At 41.6% G+C, this 16,834-nt stretch overlaps 1 long non-coding RNA gene across 2 annotated transcripts; it reads right to left on the minus strand.

The window, feature by feature from the left end:
- Positions 1–444: 444 nt before the first annotated feature.
- LOC135221384 (uncharacterized) lies at positions 445–1,982 on the minus strand. 2 transcript variants are annotated; one of them, XR_010315909.1, is made up of 4 exons: positions 1,929–1,982; positions 1,026–1,108; positions 799–881; positions 445–613 (listed from the first exon to the last, which is right to left on the minus strand). It is a non-coding gene; the product is annotated as an uncharacterized LOC135221384 (long non-coding RNA). The 2 variants fall into 2 exon arrangements; XR_010315908.1 differs by lacking the exon at positions 1,929–1,982 and having other exon boundaries at positions 1,026–1,132.
- Between the last annotated feature and the right edge of the window lie 14,852 nt (positions 1,983–16,834).

A 16,834-nucleotide genomic window follows, 5' to 3' on the forward strand; every position in this document is an offset into this window, starting at 1 on the left:
TAATAAAGACTGAAATCAATGAAAAGTGCTAGCAAAAAAAAAAAAAAAAAAAAAAAAAAAAAAAAACGTACGTATTTTCGTTCCTCTAGGTTTTCGGCAGCCAGATGTACGAAAACGTTAGAAACATTTGATTTTATCTACTTTAGAAATATCTGTAAGTTTTTCGGTAATAATTTGGTTGCAAAAAAAGGGATAATATACATGAATTAAATCAAAAATTTTAAATAACAAAGTAAATTTAAACTAAATACAGGCAGTCCCCGGGTTACGACGGGGGTTCCGTTCTTGAGGCGCGTCGTAAGCCGAAAATCGTCGTAAGCCGGAACGACACTTGGAAATATGCCTTAAACTAAGAAAAAGTTAGAGACCTTACCTGTGTGACATGCAAGTAGATTGCATGATGTGTAGTGGTGGTTTATTCCAATGGCAAAGGATGTTCTTGAAGGTATAATTCTTTATTAAACTCTTGTGACACTAAAAAGCACAATGTACTACACTTAATCCTTAGGGTATACACTAAACACTGTCACTATATACATGCATTGCACACTTCGTAGTAGTACGTATGTATTTGTTAGATCCTGGAGTACACTAAAATCCCAGTCTGGTAGCTCTGGAAGGTAAAAGTATAACACAATTAGTACAAATACTACACAAAGTCCTAATACAATATGTAAATTATAGATATCAAGAGTAAAAGAGTTAATGTAGTTAATTAATTCCTTACTTTTAGTTTATAATTCCTTACTTTGAGTTATATCAAGAGTAAAAAAGTAAGTATGTGAATTAATTCCTTACTTTTAGTTTAAAGTTGTCCTGCTATGTAACCCTGGATGCACAAAGTCTTATGTGGCCCCATAGCCTACATCATTCAGGGGGTTCTGGAATGTACAAAAAATATTAGTATGTCAGTAAGTACTCTATGCATAGTAAGTTACATACAGTAATATGCACCATACAGTGGTTTAATATCACATATATAACATGTATAAAACTTAGTTAATGTATGTTAATTAATTCCTTACCTTTAGTTTATATTTTACATTCATCGTAACCCTGGATGGACAAAGTCTTATGTGGCCCCATAGCCTACATCATTCAGGGGGTTCTGGAATGTACAAAAGATAATTTTGTCAGTAAGTACTCTATGCATAGTAAGTTACATACAGTAATATGCACCATACAGTGGTTTAATATTGCATATTGTAAATGATTGGTCTACACCCCCTGTTCAGCAGGGAGTGTACAGTATGTAATTCCATGAGGGACCTTGATCACTTATCCCATGTGAGAGATCTTGGTCACTTAATGTATGTTTACTATACTATGTATAATTCCTTACCTTTAGTACAGTAGTACATATTTTACAGTTGTCGTGCTATGTTATGTAGTAACCCTGGACAAAGTTTTTATGTGGCCCACCCATACCTGCATCATGGGAGGGGGTCCCTGGTTTTCTGGAATGTACCAAAAAAGTATCAAAGTTAAGTCATGTTATGTATGTTTAGTAAGTTACATACAGTAACCATACGTAGCAGTGGTTTATAACATGTACTACATATGTACATAATCAAACTTGGTTGGAAAATTCTGTAAAAAAAAAGTTATGTACGTATGTAATATGTACTACTGTATGTAAAAACCTTACTGTTCATACTTGTTACACTGCATGTTACATGTGATACGTATACTTTCCTGAAGGGTTTTTCCATCCAAAAATGGTGCTTCTACTTGTAGTTATCCCTTGATGACACTTGTAGTAACAACCTGGAGTTGTGTGAAAAATGTTGGTTCTGGAAGGAAAAAGTAACAAAATTAGTGTACAAAATATACACTACAGAAAGTTGTGAATGCAATATGTTAATTACTGTAGATATATCAAGAGGTGTACTACTAAAAGAGTTAATGTATGTTAATTAATTCCTTACCTTTAGTTTATATTTTACATTCATCGTAACCCTGGATGGACAAAGTCTTATGTGCCCCATAGCCTACATCATTCAGGGGGTTCTGGAATGTACAAAAAATAATTAGTATGTTAGTAAGTACTCTATGCATAGTAAGTTACATACGTAATATGCACCATACAGTGGTTTAATATCACATATAACATGTAGTATAAAACTTAATTTAGAATTCCTTACATAACTTACCAACTTTTAGTGAGTCTCAAGCTGTTACCTAGGTTGTGGGAGATGGAGGTGGAGGTGTAGAGCATTCATGATAAGGATGCATTCCAAACCTAACTTCAGTGTGCTTTATCACAGATAACAGGCTAGGATGATGGGCAGTCTGGAATGAAGAATTAATATTAAAGGACAGTAATGTAAACAACACTTAGGTGTACAAAATTTATTGTACGTATGCAAACATTAAAAACACAACTGAGAATTCCTTACCTCCAGCAAAATGAGACATGTAGGCTATGTAGAGGTCTGGTTTATGTAAGTCACAGGTGCATGCCAGTCTGGAATGATAATGTAATAGTACATATGATTTATAGTATGTATGTTACATACATAACATGGTTATTACATATGTAATATTAAAACATTAATAAAAAAAACAAAAAAACGTCCTTACCAAATTCTAGTGGTTGGCTTGCTTACTGGGATGGTCATATGGTACATGAGAGGGGGGTGTCTGGGCTATGGAGTGGGATGGGCAGGTGCTTGGGAGTCTGGAATGATAAAAAATATATAAAATGATAGTTACTACTACTGTAACTACTGCACATGTTATTACTGTTTGACATATGTATGTGTAATACGTATGTTCAATATAAAAAATGAAGAATTCTTTTACCTGAAGGAATGGGAGAGGTGATCTACTCGTATCAACTGATTTGGGCTCTGGGGATGGTGATACTTGTATCAACTGATGAGGGAACATCTACATCTGGAAAGAAATGATAGGGTACATAAATATATTATAAGGTGGATGTAATTGTAGCATATGTACACTTTTAATAAAATTTCTATTAGCAATTTATAAAACATTTTATACAAATTGTTAAGGATTCCTTACCTGATGTATAGGGCAAGGCATCAAAACCATGGAAAGGCTCAGGGTCATCTGGGTCACTGTCACTATCAAAGGGGTCTGAAATGGAAAAAAAAATAATAATAAGGTTATGCAACATCAAACACATTGTACCACTATGTATGTAAGTTAGTGTACGTATGTATGTAGGGTGTAAACAATTTCCAACATGAAAATGAGAAAAATGGAATTGCTTACCTGATTGTACACGTGCAGGTGGCGGGCTGATACAGAGGGTCCAGGTACAGGGGGATCTGGAACTGTCACAGGTAGTTACAGGGAGATCTGGAACTGTCACAGGTAGTACGGGAGATCTGGAACTGTCACAGGTAGTACAGGGGGATCTGGAACTGTCACCACTTCTGCAATAAAATTACCAAATGATGAAAATTAATGAAGTTACAATTTACTCTTACATTTAGTAGTTGTTACATTAAAAAATAACACATTTAATATGTACACTATGTAAACACATAAATTAGTAAACAGTTCAGAATTTTCCTTACCAGGACTAGGAGTGGGAGGTGGTGGTACTGGAGACTTGTGAAAGAAAGTGTCAAGCCTGGACTGCACACTTCTCTTCGTCTGCTTCTCCTTCAGGGTCTCCTTGTAGAAAGTCACAAATCCATGATTCCTCTCTTGATTTTGTCAAACCTAGAAACGTTAGGGTCTTCTGCCTCAAAAGAAGCCAAGGCTCTCTCCAGATGAGTAAAAACCCTCTGACAAGCCTTTCACAGTTAATGACCTGGGTTTTGGCTCTGGTGCCGCCTCCTCTTCCTCAATCATTTGTTGTTCAAGTTCTAGTAAGTCCTCTGCAGACAATTCCTCTCCATGGGAAGCCAGCAGCTCTGTTTACATCATCAGGTTCAAGATCTAGTTGCAGCCTCTTGCTTAGCCCTACGATCTTCCTCGTCACAGTCTCGACGTCTTCTGCCTGGTCAAAGCCTTCAAAACTGTGCACAAACTGTGGACACAGTTTCCTCCAGGCCCCATTTAAAGTGGTCGTCTTCACCTCGTCCCAAGCACACTTGCAATGTTCTTCACTGCATCTGCAATGTTGTAGCCCTTCCAGAATTGCTTCAGTGTCAACTCCTTGTTAGCTTCTATGGCCCTCAAAGCAAAACGTATGGTCCTTCTAAGGTAGTAAGCCTTGAAATTTGCTATTACTCCCTGGTCCATTGGCTGTATCAGCGATGTGGTATTGGGTGGGAGGTACACCACCTTCACATTAGGATGCATGTCGCTCAAATTTGAAGGGTGACCAGGGGCATTGTCCAGGACTAAGAGGTCCTTAAAAGGCAGACCCTTCGAAGTCAAATACCGCTCCACTGCTGGCACGAAATGGTCATTGAACCAATCTTCGAAGACCATTAAGGTAACCCACGCCTTCTTGTTAGATTTCCAAATCACAGGGAGTTGACTCTTGAAAATGCCCTTGAAAGCCCTGGGATTCTCGGCCAAATACACCAGCAAGGGCTTCAGTTTCAAATCACCACTTGCATTGGCCCCAAACAGCAAAGTCACGTCGCTCCTTTCCAGCTTTATGGCCAGGTGCTGACTTCTCCTCCTTGGAAAGGTACGTTCAATTTGGCATTCTTTCCAAAATAATCCAGCTCATCCACATTAAAGACTTGGTCAGCCGTGTAACCACCATCCTTAATTATCTCAGCCAGGACCACCTGAGAAAACTTTCTGCTGCTTCGCTATCAGCACTAGCAGCTTCACCTTGCAGCTTCACATTATGCAAATTTGCACGAGCCTTAAAACGGTTAAACCAACCTCTACTCGCGGAAAATTCACCACCAGCACTGCCTTCGCCAAACTTTTTCACTACTGCCTCATGCAGCGCTCTAGCCTTCTCCTGATCACACTTAAGCTCACCGGAACACGTCGCTGGTTCTGGTCCTCCAGCCAGATCATGAGCAATTTCTCCATTTCAACAATGCTCTGGCTACGTTGCTTCTCGTTTATCACCGTTGACTTTCATCGGTGCAGCATCCTTAACGTGCTTCAGAATACGTTCCTTATCCTTCACAATGGTTACCACCGTGGTCCTGCTCAAGCCTAAAGAACGGCCTATTTCGGTGTTAGTTTCTCCCTTCTCCGAACGCTTTATCACGTCTATTTGACCTCCATCGTGATGACCTTCCTCTTCTTGGATGAACTATCATCGGAGGAAGTACTTTGGCGTTTAGGAGCCATTGTAAATTAGCGAAAATGGCAAGGAATTTCAGCAACGTCTCAGCACACAACCTAGTGGAATGCAGGCAGGCACGCGATTGAAGTGGCGTCCTTTCGTATTGTTACGCTTGGCGTCCTCGACGTCCGAGGTCGTTGTTCGGTCAATTTACCATACAGTTTAATAGCGTAAATTAATATGCACCTCCGCTCAAAAACTAGTTCTGCATATGAGGTATCGTTAAAAAGCATAACAAAACGTCGTAACCTTGGAATTTGTGTTGTAATCTAACCAGAAACTTAGTTTTTTAATTATGTACTGGAGAAACAAGCAATGATTTTTTCAATTATATTTGCGCTTTTGGACTGTTTTAAACTGCGCATCCCAAGCTAGTGTATTCATTCGCCCGCAAACTAGTTCCGCATATGCGGCGTCAGTAAAAAAAATTCAAAAAAAATACGAAAAAAAAAGTGTCAAAAATCATCATAACCTCAAAATTTTTGTTGTAATGTAACCAAAAACATATTTTTATTATGTACTGTGCTAAAACTATAAAGGATTTTTATCATAGCATGCGTTTTTTAAAAGCGTCGTTAACTCGGAGCGTCGGAAGCGTCAGCGTCGTAACCTCGGAACAAGCGTCGTAACCAGGACGGAATTTCCATTGAATATTTAAGAAAAAGCGTCGTAACCTCGGAACGTCGTAAGCCGGAACCGTCGTAACCCGGGGACCGCCTGTAACGAGTAAAGTAAACAGTTTAGGGAATAAAACTTTGCAGTTTCGTCGTCTGTCGTCGTCTGCTGTTTGTAATTGTGTTTATGGCGCGCGCGCTTAGAAACCAGGAACAGCAACGGGTTTAAAGTGCAATGTGGAGTGAACTGAGACCAAAATGTGTATAATAACAATCAAATAAGCACTGTGGAGTTTCAGTTGTGATGGCAGTAAGGATAAAAAACCGCCGATTACAAGGTAAGAATGAATCAGTTCCAAACCATAACCCCGGGAATAACAAGTTTCATACTTTCACTAATATAGGCAACAAAATGTTGTTTTATTGTGCTGATTACAACTGCAATCTTGAGTAAGATCAATAAACGTTACATACATACGCTAACATTGTTCAAATGAGTGCTGGGAAGGCTGGGGAAAGATGGTGGCCGTCACTGATGAGAACCGTCCATGAAAAACGTAGCCGCCATATTGGATTTCAAAACTGCCTGAAAACATATTTTACGAAGAGCTCACATGCTTATTTTTAGTTCGTATGGGGCTTTCAATATCACAATATGTTGACGAAACTTTTCAGTCTTTTAAATGGTATGCTTAGAGTTGCAATTGTATTCATGTTTCACCAATTAAATATCGAGTGAATAAGACCCGTCTACCGTGATGAGGGTTGGCCTGTTGTGATGTTTCCCCCTAAATCCGCACACCACTTGTATCCACAGACGCTGGGGCACTTTTCATCACAACAATCGAAACACGATTTCTCACCAACTAACAAGTTAGGAGTAAACAGCTGTTTTGGTAGAAGATGACGAGAAGTGTGCTCTTAGCTAATTTTTAAATAGTAAAACATCAATATTTTACATAGGGTAGAACATCACAGCAGGCCAAGCAGGCCACCTACAATCAAACGCAAAGCCCCCACCCTCCGAAAAAAGTACATTATAACGCGTCCTGACACCCGAGATGGGCATCAGTCGCAACTTGTTGTTGGTGAGAAACGGAGCTAAAGTTAGAAATTAAGGCCAAATTTTAAGATTTAAACAGAGGGTACTGAAAATGGCGCCCACGGCAGTGGGAATCTCACCAAAACGCTTTAGAAATTTTTACTTACAACTAAAAATGTTTCAACGAAGATTTGACGCCATCTCGATGTTTACGGAGTCGCTTGTGTCAACAAACTTTCCATTTCCTGTGATAAATCCGCACACCACTTGTACCCACAGACGCTGGAGCACTTTTATCACAACAATCGAAACACGATTTCTCACCAACAACAGCCAGGCGTAAACAGCTGTTTGGGTAGAAGATGACGAGAAGCGTGCTCTTGGCTAATTTTTAAATAAGTAGTAAACATCAATATTTTACATATTTATGATGAGTTAATTTGAAAATATTCGTTATTGAAAAAGTAACTCGACTCTGACTCAAATTTAAGTAATTATTTTTCTGAAATTAGAACGTTCTTTCAAGTTCTGTATTATGACGTCACGACATCTTGACTTTCGTACCTATTGTAAATAATTGCTATACTCAACTGTCATTGCAGAACAGTTTTTTTACCAGTTATTTCATGCAGATTGGTTATCAGCTATACATGTAATTGTTATATCGTAATGCGCATATATATCTTTATTATTTCCTTTTTGGATATATGAAGATGTTTTACTGCTGGATTATCGCCGTAGTGTGACGCAATCGTTTTCGGTCCCTGGGGCCTCTGTCTGTTTTCGCACCATAAGAAATTATGGGGCCGAATTTGCAATGACCCAGAAAGTCGTTAAAAGAGGAAAGTTAGCATTGAGGGGCATATGTTTTTGACTGAGAAAAATACAAATTTATTCAATAGCTAGCTTGTAAAAAATACTTGGTTATAAAAACTTGATTGACAACTAGCAGCATGTCTACTATGGGTTTCAGAGACAGTGCAAGCACGTTTTTGGGCAATACTTATTTCTGTAACGAACACTCGTAACAGAACGAGATTTTGCTATAGTGCATTACACCCAGTGCCGTAATTTATAAGGGTATCGTGAATCACTAATCGTAAAGAATAACGACACTTGTCCTTGTACCAAGAGACAAAAACTCCATTATGCAGAAATGGATACGAACACGTGTATAAAGCTCCACCTACCCTCTCCCCACCCCCCCCCCTCCACGCCATCCCTTTTCTTCTTCGTTCCTCTGCTTTTCCTCTCCTCTCTCTCTCTCTCTCTCTCTCTCTCTCCTCTCTCTCCTTTCTCTCTCCTCTCTCTCTCTGTTGCCATTTGGTATGTGTTGACTCTCCAAACTGGGTATAAGACTACACACAAAACGTTGAAATTGGTGAAATTAGGCTATGTATTGGAAGTATATATACATAAATATTAAAGCAATTTTATCATTATTGCATTACTATGACAACTAGAATTCATGGAAACAGTTTATAATAATGGAACGGCGTATGTGTGAAGCCTCCACTAATGTGGCAACGATGATTTTGCCATTCTTAGCATGCAAACATTAAAGCATGCAAACATTAAAAGGTTACATTTATTTCTGGCATACGATTATTAAAGAAATTCAAAATACTAATAAAGACTGAAATCAATGAAAAGTGCTAGCAAAAACAAAAAAGCAAAAAAAAAAAAAAAAAAAACATAGTCGTTCCTCTGCACTTTTCCGTATTCGTTCCTCTATGGTTTTCGGCAGCCAGATGTACGAAAACGTTAGAAACATTTGATTTTATCTACTTTAGAAATATCTGTAATTTTTCGGGGTAATTTGGTTGCAAAAAAAGTCATAATATATGAATTAAATCAAAATTTTTAAATAACAAAGTAAATTTAAACTAAATAACGAGTAAAGTAAACAGTTTAGGGAATAAAAACTTTGCAGTTTCGTCGTCTGTCGTCGTCTGCTGTTCGAAATTGTGTTTATGGCGCGCGCGCTTAGAAACAAGGAACAGCAACGGGTTTAAAGTGCAATGTGGAGTGAACTGAGACCATATGTATAATAACAATCAAATAAGCACTGTGGAGTTTCAGTTGTGATGGCAGTAAGGATAAAAACCGCCGATTACAAGGTAAGAATGAATTCAGTTCCAACCATAACCCCGGGAATAACAAGTTTCATACTTTCACTAATATAGGCAACAAAATGTTGTTTTATTGTGCTGATTACAACTGCAATCTTGAGTAAGATCAATAAACGTTACATACATACGCTAACATTGTTCAAATGAGTGCTGGGAAGGCTGGGGAAAGATGGTGGCCGTCACTGATGAGAACCGTCCATGAAAAACGTAGCCGCCATATTGGATTTCAAAACTGCCTTGAAAACATATTTTACGAAGAGCTCACATGCTTATTTTAGTTCGTATGGGGCTTTCATATATCACAATATGTTGACGAAACTTCAGTCTTTTAAATGGTATGCTTAGAGTTGCAATTGTATTCATGTTTCACCAATTAAATATCGAGTGAATAAGACCCGTCTACCGTGATGAGGGTTGGCCTGTCGTGATGTTTCCCCCTATATATGATGATTAATTTGAAAATATTCGTTATTGAAAAAGTAACTTGACTCTGACTCAAATTTAAGTAATTATTTTTCTGAATTAGAACGTTCTTTTAAGTTTTGTATTATGACGTCACGACATCTTGACTTTTGTACCTATTGTAAATAATTGCTATACTCAACTGTCTTGCAGAACAGTTTACCAGTTATTCATGCAGATTATCAGGTATTCATGTAATTGTTATAATCGTAATGCGCATATATATTTTATTATTTACTTATTGGATATATGAAGATGTTTTACTGCTGGATTACCGCCGTAGTGTGACGCAATCGTTTTTGGTCCCTGGGCCTCTTGTCTGTTTTCGCACCATAAGAAATTATGGGGCCGAATTTGCAATGACCAGAAAGTCGTTAAAAGAGGAAAGTTAGCATTGAGGGGCATATGTTTTGACTAAGAAAAATACAAATTTATTCAATAGCTAGCTTGTAAAAAATACTTGGTTATAAAAACTTGATTGACAACTAAGCAGCATGTCTACTATGGGTTTCAGAGACAGTGCAAGCACGTTTTTGGGCAATACCTATTTCTGTAACGAACACTCGTAACAGAACGAGATTTTGCTATAGTGCATTACACCCAGTGCCGTAATTTATAAGGGTATCGTGAATCACTAATCGTAAAGAATAACGACACTTGTCCTTGTACCAAGAGACAAAAACTCCATTATGCAGAAATGGATACGAACGCGTTTAAAGCTCCACCTACCCTCTCCTCCTCCTCCCCCCCCCCCCCCCCCCCCCCCCCCCTCCACCGCCACCCCCTTTTCTTCTTCGTTCCTCTCTCTCTCTCTCTCTCTCTATCTCTCTCACCTCGCTTCGTCCTCTCTCTCTCTCTCTCTCTCTCTCTCCTCTCTCTCTTCTCTCTCTCTCTCTCTCTGTTGCCATTCGGTATGTGTTGACCCTCCAAACTGGGTATATTGTATTGGAAGTATATATACATAAATATTAAAGCAATTTTATCATTATTGCATTACTATGACAACTAGAATTCATGGAAACAGTTTATAATAATGGAACGGCGTATGTGTGAAGCCTCCACTAATGTGGCAACGATGATTTTGCCATTTTTAGCATGCAAACATTAAAGGTTACATTTATTTCTGGCATACGATTATTAAGAAATTCAAAATACTAATATAGACTGAAATTAATGAAAAGTGCTAGCAAAAAACAAAAAAGCAAAAAAAAAAAAAAAAAAAAAAAAAAAAAAAAAAAATGCATATAATTCACTTTTCCGTAGTCGTTCCTCTATGGTTTTCGGCAGCCAGATGTACGAAAACGTTAGAAACATTTGATTGTATCTACTTTAGAAATATCTAATTTTTCGGGGTAATTTGGTTGCAAAAAAGGGATAATATACATGAATTAAAATCAAAATTTTTAAATAAAGTAAATTTAAACTAAATAACGATTAAAGTAAACAATTTAGGGAATAAAACTTTGCAGTTTCGTCGTCTGTCGTCGTCTGCTGTTCATAACTGTGTTTGTGGCGCGCACGCTTAGAAACCAGGAACAGCAACGGGTTTAAAGTGCAATGTGGAGTGAACTGAGACCAAAATGTGTATAATAACAATCAAATAAGCACTGTGGAGTTTCAGTTGCGATGGCAGTAAGGATTAAAACCACCGATTACAAGGTAAGAATGAATTCAGTTCCAACCATAACCCCGGGAATAACAAGTTTCATACTTTCACTAATATAGGCAACAAAATGTTGTTTTATTGTGCTGATTACAACTGCAATCTTGAGTAAGATCAATAAACGTTACATATATACGCTAACATTGTTCAAATGAGTGCTGGGAAGGCTGGGGAAAGATGGTGGCCGTCACTGATCAGAACCTTCCATGCAAAACGTAGCCGCCATGTTGGATTTCAAAACTGCCTTGAAAACATATTTTACAAAGAGCTCGCATGCTTATTTTAGTTCGTATGGGGCTTTCATATATCGCATTATGTTGACGAAACTTCAGTCTTTTAAATGGTATGCTTAGAGTTGCAGTTGTATTCTTGTTTCACCAATTAAATATCGAGTGAATAAGACCCGTCCACCGTGATGAGGGTTGGCCTGCCGTGGTGTTTTACCCTACATTAATTTTTGCCGAAAAACAGATGTTTTCAGACTTTAACGAGCTGAAAAAAGCCATAGACATCTATGAAGACTCAAACTTTCAAAAATTGTATATACGTAGGTCACGAACGATTGAATCTACCCTGAAAAGAACCCTGAAGAGGAGATTCAAAGAGGATTAGGGTAAAAAACTGCATGGTTCAGGGGTGGACCATATACGATCAATGTGTACAACCCCAAGAAAAGTACATTATAACGCGTCCTGACACCGGAGTAGAGATCTTTAGCTCCGTTTCTCACCAACTAGAAGTCGCGTCTGATGCCCATCTCCTATGTCAGGACGCGTTATAATGTACTTTTTTTGGGGTTGTACACATTGATCGTACATGGTCCACCCCTGTACCATGCGGTTTTTTACCCTATATATAAATATGTATTTGTACCTTTGGTGACTTTCTCGGCCCTTTATTCTGCCCGACATCGGCAGTTGTAAAGGACGTCTTTATACACTTCACAATATTCTTTTAATTCACTTCATTGGGTATTGCAGCTGTCGGAGAAGACGATAGAATATACCAGCTAGTGAAATGGCAAAGTTGAACAAAATTTCAGTGCTATTCCATTAAAATTGGGATATTTTTGTTTTATGTAGCACAAAAAAGCAGGACAAAATTCACAAAAGTAAAACAAAAGGGGACATTTTGCTAACTAAAAAAAGGGGGACAGATGTTCAAAAAGGGGGACTGTTCTGCCTAAAAGCCGAACTCTGGTCACATAATACAGTATATATTAGCAAACTGGTAAACTGATACAGATAACTGCCGTACCTAGAGCAAGTCAAGAGCGCAATACGGCACCACTGACAGAATCTGCCGTATCCCCAAGGCCAAATTTAAAGCTTTAAACAGAGTGTAGTGAAAAGGGTGGCCAACACAGTGCAAATCTTGCCAAAACGCTTCCAAAATTTTTACTTACGCTTAAATATTATAGAAGATTGATGCCATCTCGATGTTTGCGGAGTCGCTTGTGTCAACAAACTTCCCATTTCTTGTGATAAATCCGCACACCACTTGTACCCATAGACGCAGGGGCACTTTCATCACAACAATCGGGACACGGACCCTAACCACGACATTTGTTCATGCCACTTACCTGACAGATATATATATAGCTGTATTTTTCTGACGTCCGACAGAAATTTCAAAACTCGCGGCACACGCCAGTGGGCGGGGCCAGGTGGTCAGTACCCATTCCCGCCGCTGGGAGGCGGATATCAGGAACCATTCCCATTTTCTATTCATATTTTTTCTGTCGCCGGTCGGTAAACATCTGTTTACAGACCTCTGCTCAGGATTTTTTGGAATTTGACTCGTTTCTAAGTATCTGATTGATTTTGTTGGTATTGAATTGGATTGTGGAATTGGCATGCGCGATAGTGGACCGTTTTTTGATTTTGGATTGACTTTTCTCTATAAGATATGTCTGGATCAAGTGGTGTGAGTTTCAGAGTGTGTGTGAGTGCTGCTTGTAAGGTGAGGCTACCGAAAGCATCGGTAGACCCCCACACAGTATGTATGAGTTGTAGGGGGCTTCATTGTTTGATTGATCATCGGTGCAAGGAATGTGAGAGTTTGACTGATGATGAATGGAGAGCATATGAGTCCTATCGCCTGAAATTGGAGCGCGATAGGATCAGGAGGTCTTCCTCAAGGAGTTCTTCCAAAGGTAAGACTAACGTTTCTCCTGCACTAACACCTGTAGTGTTTACAACCCCTAAACCTGTGTTGCCTTCGGGCTCTGATTCTGTGTCGGGAGGAGCGGATGCTCTCTCTATGATTTTGGAGTCCCTTCGCACTCTGGAGACCAAAGTGAAAGCCTTGGAAACTGGCTCGGTGCAAGTGTGTGATCGTGCCCCCAGTGTTGTGGAGGGGGCGTCAGATCGGCCCCATAATGCCTCTAGGCCTAGACCTCTATCAGACTCCCAAGACCCAGGGAGGACGTATGTCGAAAGCCGCAAGAGGGTTACGGGGCTTCCCACCGATCTGGCGTCCCTTCGGCAGACCATGTAGCAAAGACCCAGGCTGCCAAGGACCGTGCACGAGCACGCGTCTTGAAGGATTGCTTTTCGTCCTCCGAAGCGTCCTCCCGCGCAAGGGGTGGAGCGCTCGGAGAGACTCTCGTCCGTTAAAGAGGACGTTTCTTGCGGAGGACGCTTCACGTCCTCTTTCGCCGCTTTCGTCGGAAGACGCGTATGATGTCTTTCCGCCTCAGAAGAGAGGTAGGATCTCCTCCGATGAGGACGCTAGGTTACGCGCACAGGCGCGTACACCTGAGAAACAGGTAGCTGTTCCTTTGAGAAGGAAGGAGGCGTCCCCTCGCCCCTCGTCTTCTCACAGGACCAGTCCTGCTTCCTCGTCTCATTCTTCTCCAAACGAAGAACATTCTTTTGTCCCTTCAGGACCAGCTATCCTCGCTTATGGCTCAGAGGACTTGCCCAGCAGCAGTCGAGCCTAAGCGGAGGAAGGACCTTAGACTGCCTGTAAAGAGGACTAAGCAGTCTCCGTTGTCTTCGCCCCTGCGCCTCGTTCGCCGATAGCTTCTCCTTCAGCGATTCGCCGATCTCGTTCGTCTTATAGAAGGACGTTACGACAGGACACTCGGCAGGACGTTCGGCAAGATGCTTGTCGGGACGCTCGCGCTAGGCAGGGTTTCGTGGACGTTCAGTCAGGACGCTCGGCAGGACGTTCGTCAGGACGCTTGGCAGGACGCTAGGCAGGACGTTCGTCAGGACGACTCGCAGGACGTTTGTCAGGACGCTTGGCAGGACGCTAAGCAGGACGTTCGCAGGACGCTCGCCAGGACGCTACACAGGACGATCGGCAGGCCGTTCTCCAGGACGCTAGACAGGACGCTTGGCAGGAAGTTCGCCAGGACGTTCAGGCCTCCTTTCAAGACGCTTTCGGGGATTCTGAACAAGAATTTTTACCCCCAGACACTTTGTTACGCGCTCAGGCACGTATGCCAGCGAAGAGAGGTAAAGACGCTTCTCGGGCAGGTGGGTCTGCCGTAGAAGACGCTCGTCCGCCTCAGGACGCTCTTCCATCAGCGAGCAGTAAGCGTCAGAAAGAAGACAGCAGTGATATGGCTGCAGCTTGCAAGGAGAGGGGTCCTTTGATCTTGCCAAGAACCGGCAATAGGACGCCTTCGCCTGACAGACGTTCTCCTCTTCCGTTGAGAGAAGAAGGAGAACTGGGTAGTTCGGCTGAATCGGGTGAAGATGAACCTGCTACAGCCCCTTCTACCTCGGATTACAAAGTCCTAGTCAGACTTTTGCGGTCTTCTTTTGAGGACAAATTTCAGCCCGCAGCTCCCAAGTCTCCTCACAGTTTTCTTCATCGAAAACGGGGAAAATCCCGGAGTTCGTAGAGATGAAGACTTCTCTATCGACGAAACGTGCTTTCAAGAAGCTCCAGGACTGGATGTTAAGAAGGAGAGACCAAGGCAAGACGACCTTCGCCTTGCCTCCTACTAGACTTAGCGGTAAAGGAGGCATTTGGTATAAGACCAAGGACGAAGTGGGAGTTCGTATCCCTTCGTCGGCTCAAGGGGATTTCTCCAGCCTGGTAGACTTACAGAGGAGGTCAGTGTTACCCTCTGCCAAGGTAACTTGGACCGCGTCGGAGACAGACCATCATCTGAAAGGTCTGCTTAGGACGCTGGAAGTCTTCAACTTCCTTGATTGGTGCTTGGGAGTTCTGGATTTACAAGCGAGAAGCCCCAGAATCTCTTAGTCTGGGGGAGCTGTCCAGCGTGTTAGCATGTATGGACAAAGCCGTCAGGGATGGTTCGGAAGAGCTAGTATCTCACTTTGGGACAGCTTTGCTAAAAAAGAGAGCTTTGCTGTGCAACTTCACAGCTCGGTCAGTGACGCCAGCTCAGAAAGCGGACTTGTTGTTTTCGCCTCTTTCGAACCATCTCTTCCCCCAGACTTTGGTAAAGGACCTAACGAACAGCCTACAGAGAAGGCTACTCAGGATCTTTGGCCCAGTCTACAAGACGGTCGGCCGGACCTTCAACATCTTCGGCTGCAGTTCGTCGCCGAAGAAAGTAAAGCCCTTTCGTGGGGCTCCCCACCCCCCTCGAGAGCAGCTCCCTCGAAAGGAGAGGGTTTTCACGAGGAAGAGCTTCTCTTAAACAAAAGCCTTCCAAGTGAAAAGCATGTCCTTCAGACACCAGTCGGAGCCAGACTGAAGTATTTTGCGGGAGCGTGGAGAGAGAGAGACACGGACTCTTGGTCCCTCAAGATCGTGGAGCAGGGGTACAAAATCCCCTTTTTAGATCTTCCTCCTCTTTCTACGACTCCCAGAGACCTTTCTCCATCCTATCAAGGAGAAAAGAAGAAAGTCTTGTTCGATCTCCTTCAACAGATGATCGACAAAAGAGCGGTGGAACAAGTCGCGGACCTGCGGTCGCCAGGTTTCTACAACAGAATCTTCCTAGTGCCAAAGCAGTCGTCAGGGTGGCGTCCAGTTCTAGATGTAAGCAGGCTCAATCTTTTCGTGGAAAAGATAAAATTCACGATGGAGACGCCTCATTCTGTTCTGGGAGCCTTGAGACCGGGCGACTGGATGGTATCCTTGGACTTGCAGGACGCGTACTTCCACATCCCGATCACCCTCTTTCAAGAAAATATCTAAGATTTGTCTTGAACAACAAAGTTTGGCAGTTCAGAGCGATGTGCTTCGGACTGACCACGGCTCCGATGGTGTTCACAGTAGTGATGAAGAACGTAGCGAGATGGCTACACTCTTCGGGAATAAGAGTTTCCCTATACCTCGACGACTGGCTGATCAGGGCGTCGTCGAGAGAGAAGTGTCTGAAGGACTTGCAGTTCACTTTAGCCTTAGCGAAGTCCCTGGGAAATTCTGGTCAACCTCGAAAAGTCGCATCTGAACCCAACACAGTCCATCGTGTATCTGGGGATTCAGATGGATTCAGTGGCTTTTCGAGCGTTTCCGTCCAGGAACGTCAGCAGCTAGGCTTAGAAAAGATCTCAGCCTTTCTAAGGAAGGAGACTTGCTCGGCGAGGGAATGGATGAGTCTGCTGGGGACCATTTCCTCGCTGGAAAGGTTTGTTTCCTTGGGAAGACTGCACATCAGGCCTCTCCAATTCTTCTTGGCAGACGAGTGGAAGGCAAAAGACGATCTCGATGCAGTATTGTTAGGCGGATATCGATTTCGATCAAGAAACA

This window comes from Macrobrachium nipponense, chromosome 2, assembly GCF_015104395.2.
Source record: "Macrobrachium nipponense isolate FS-2020 chromosome 2, ASM1510439v2, whole genome shotgun sequence".
NCBI lineage: Eukaryota > Metazoa > Arthropoda > Malacostraca > Decapoda > Palaemonidae > Macrobrachium > Macrobrachium nipponense.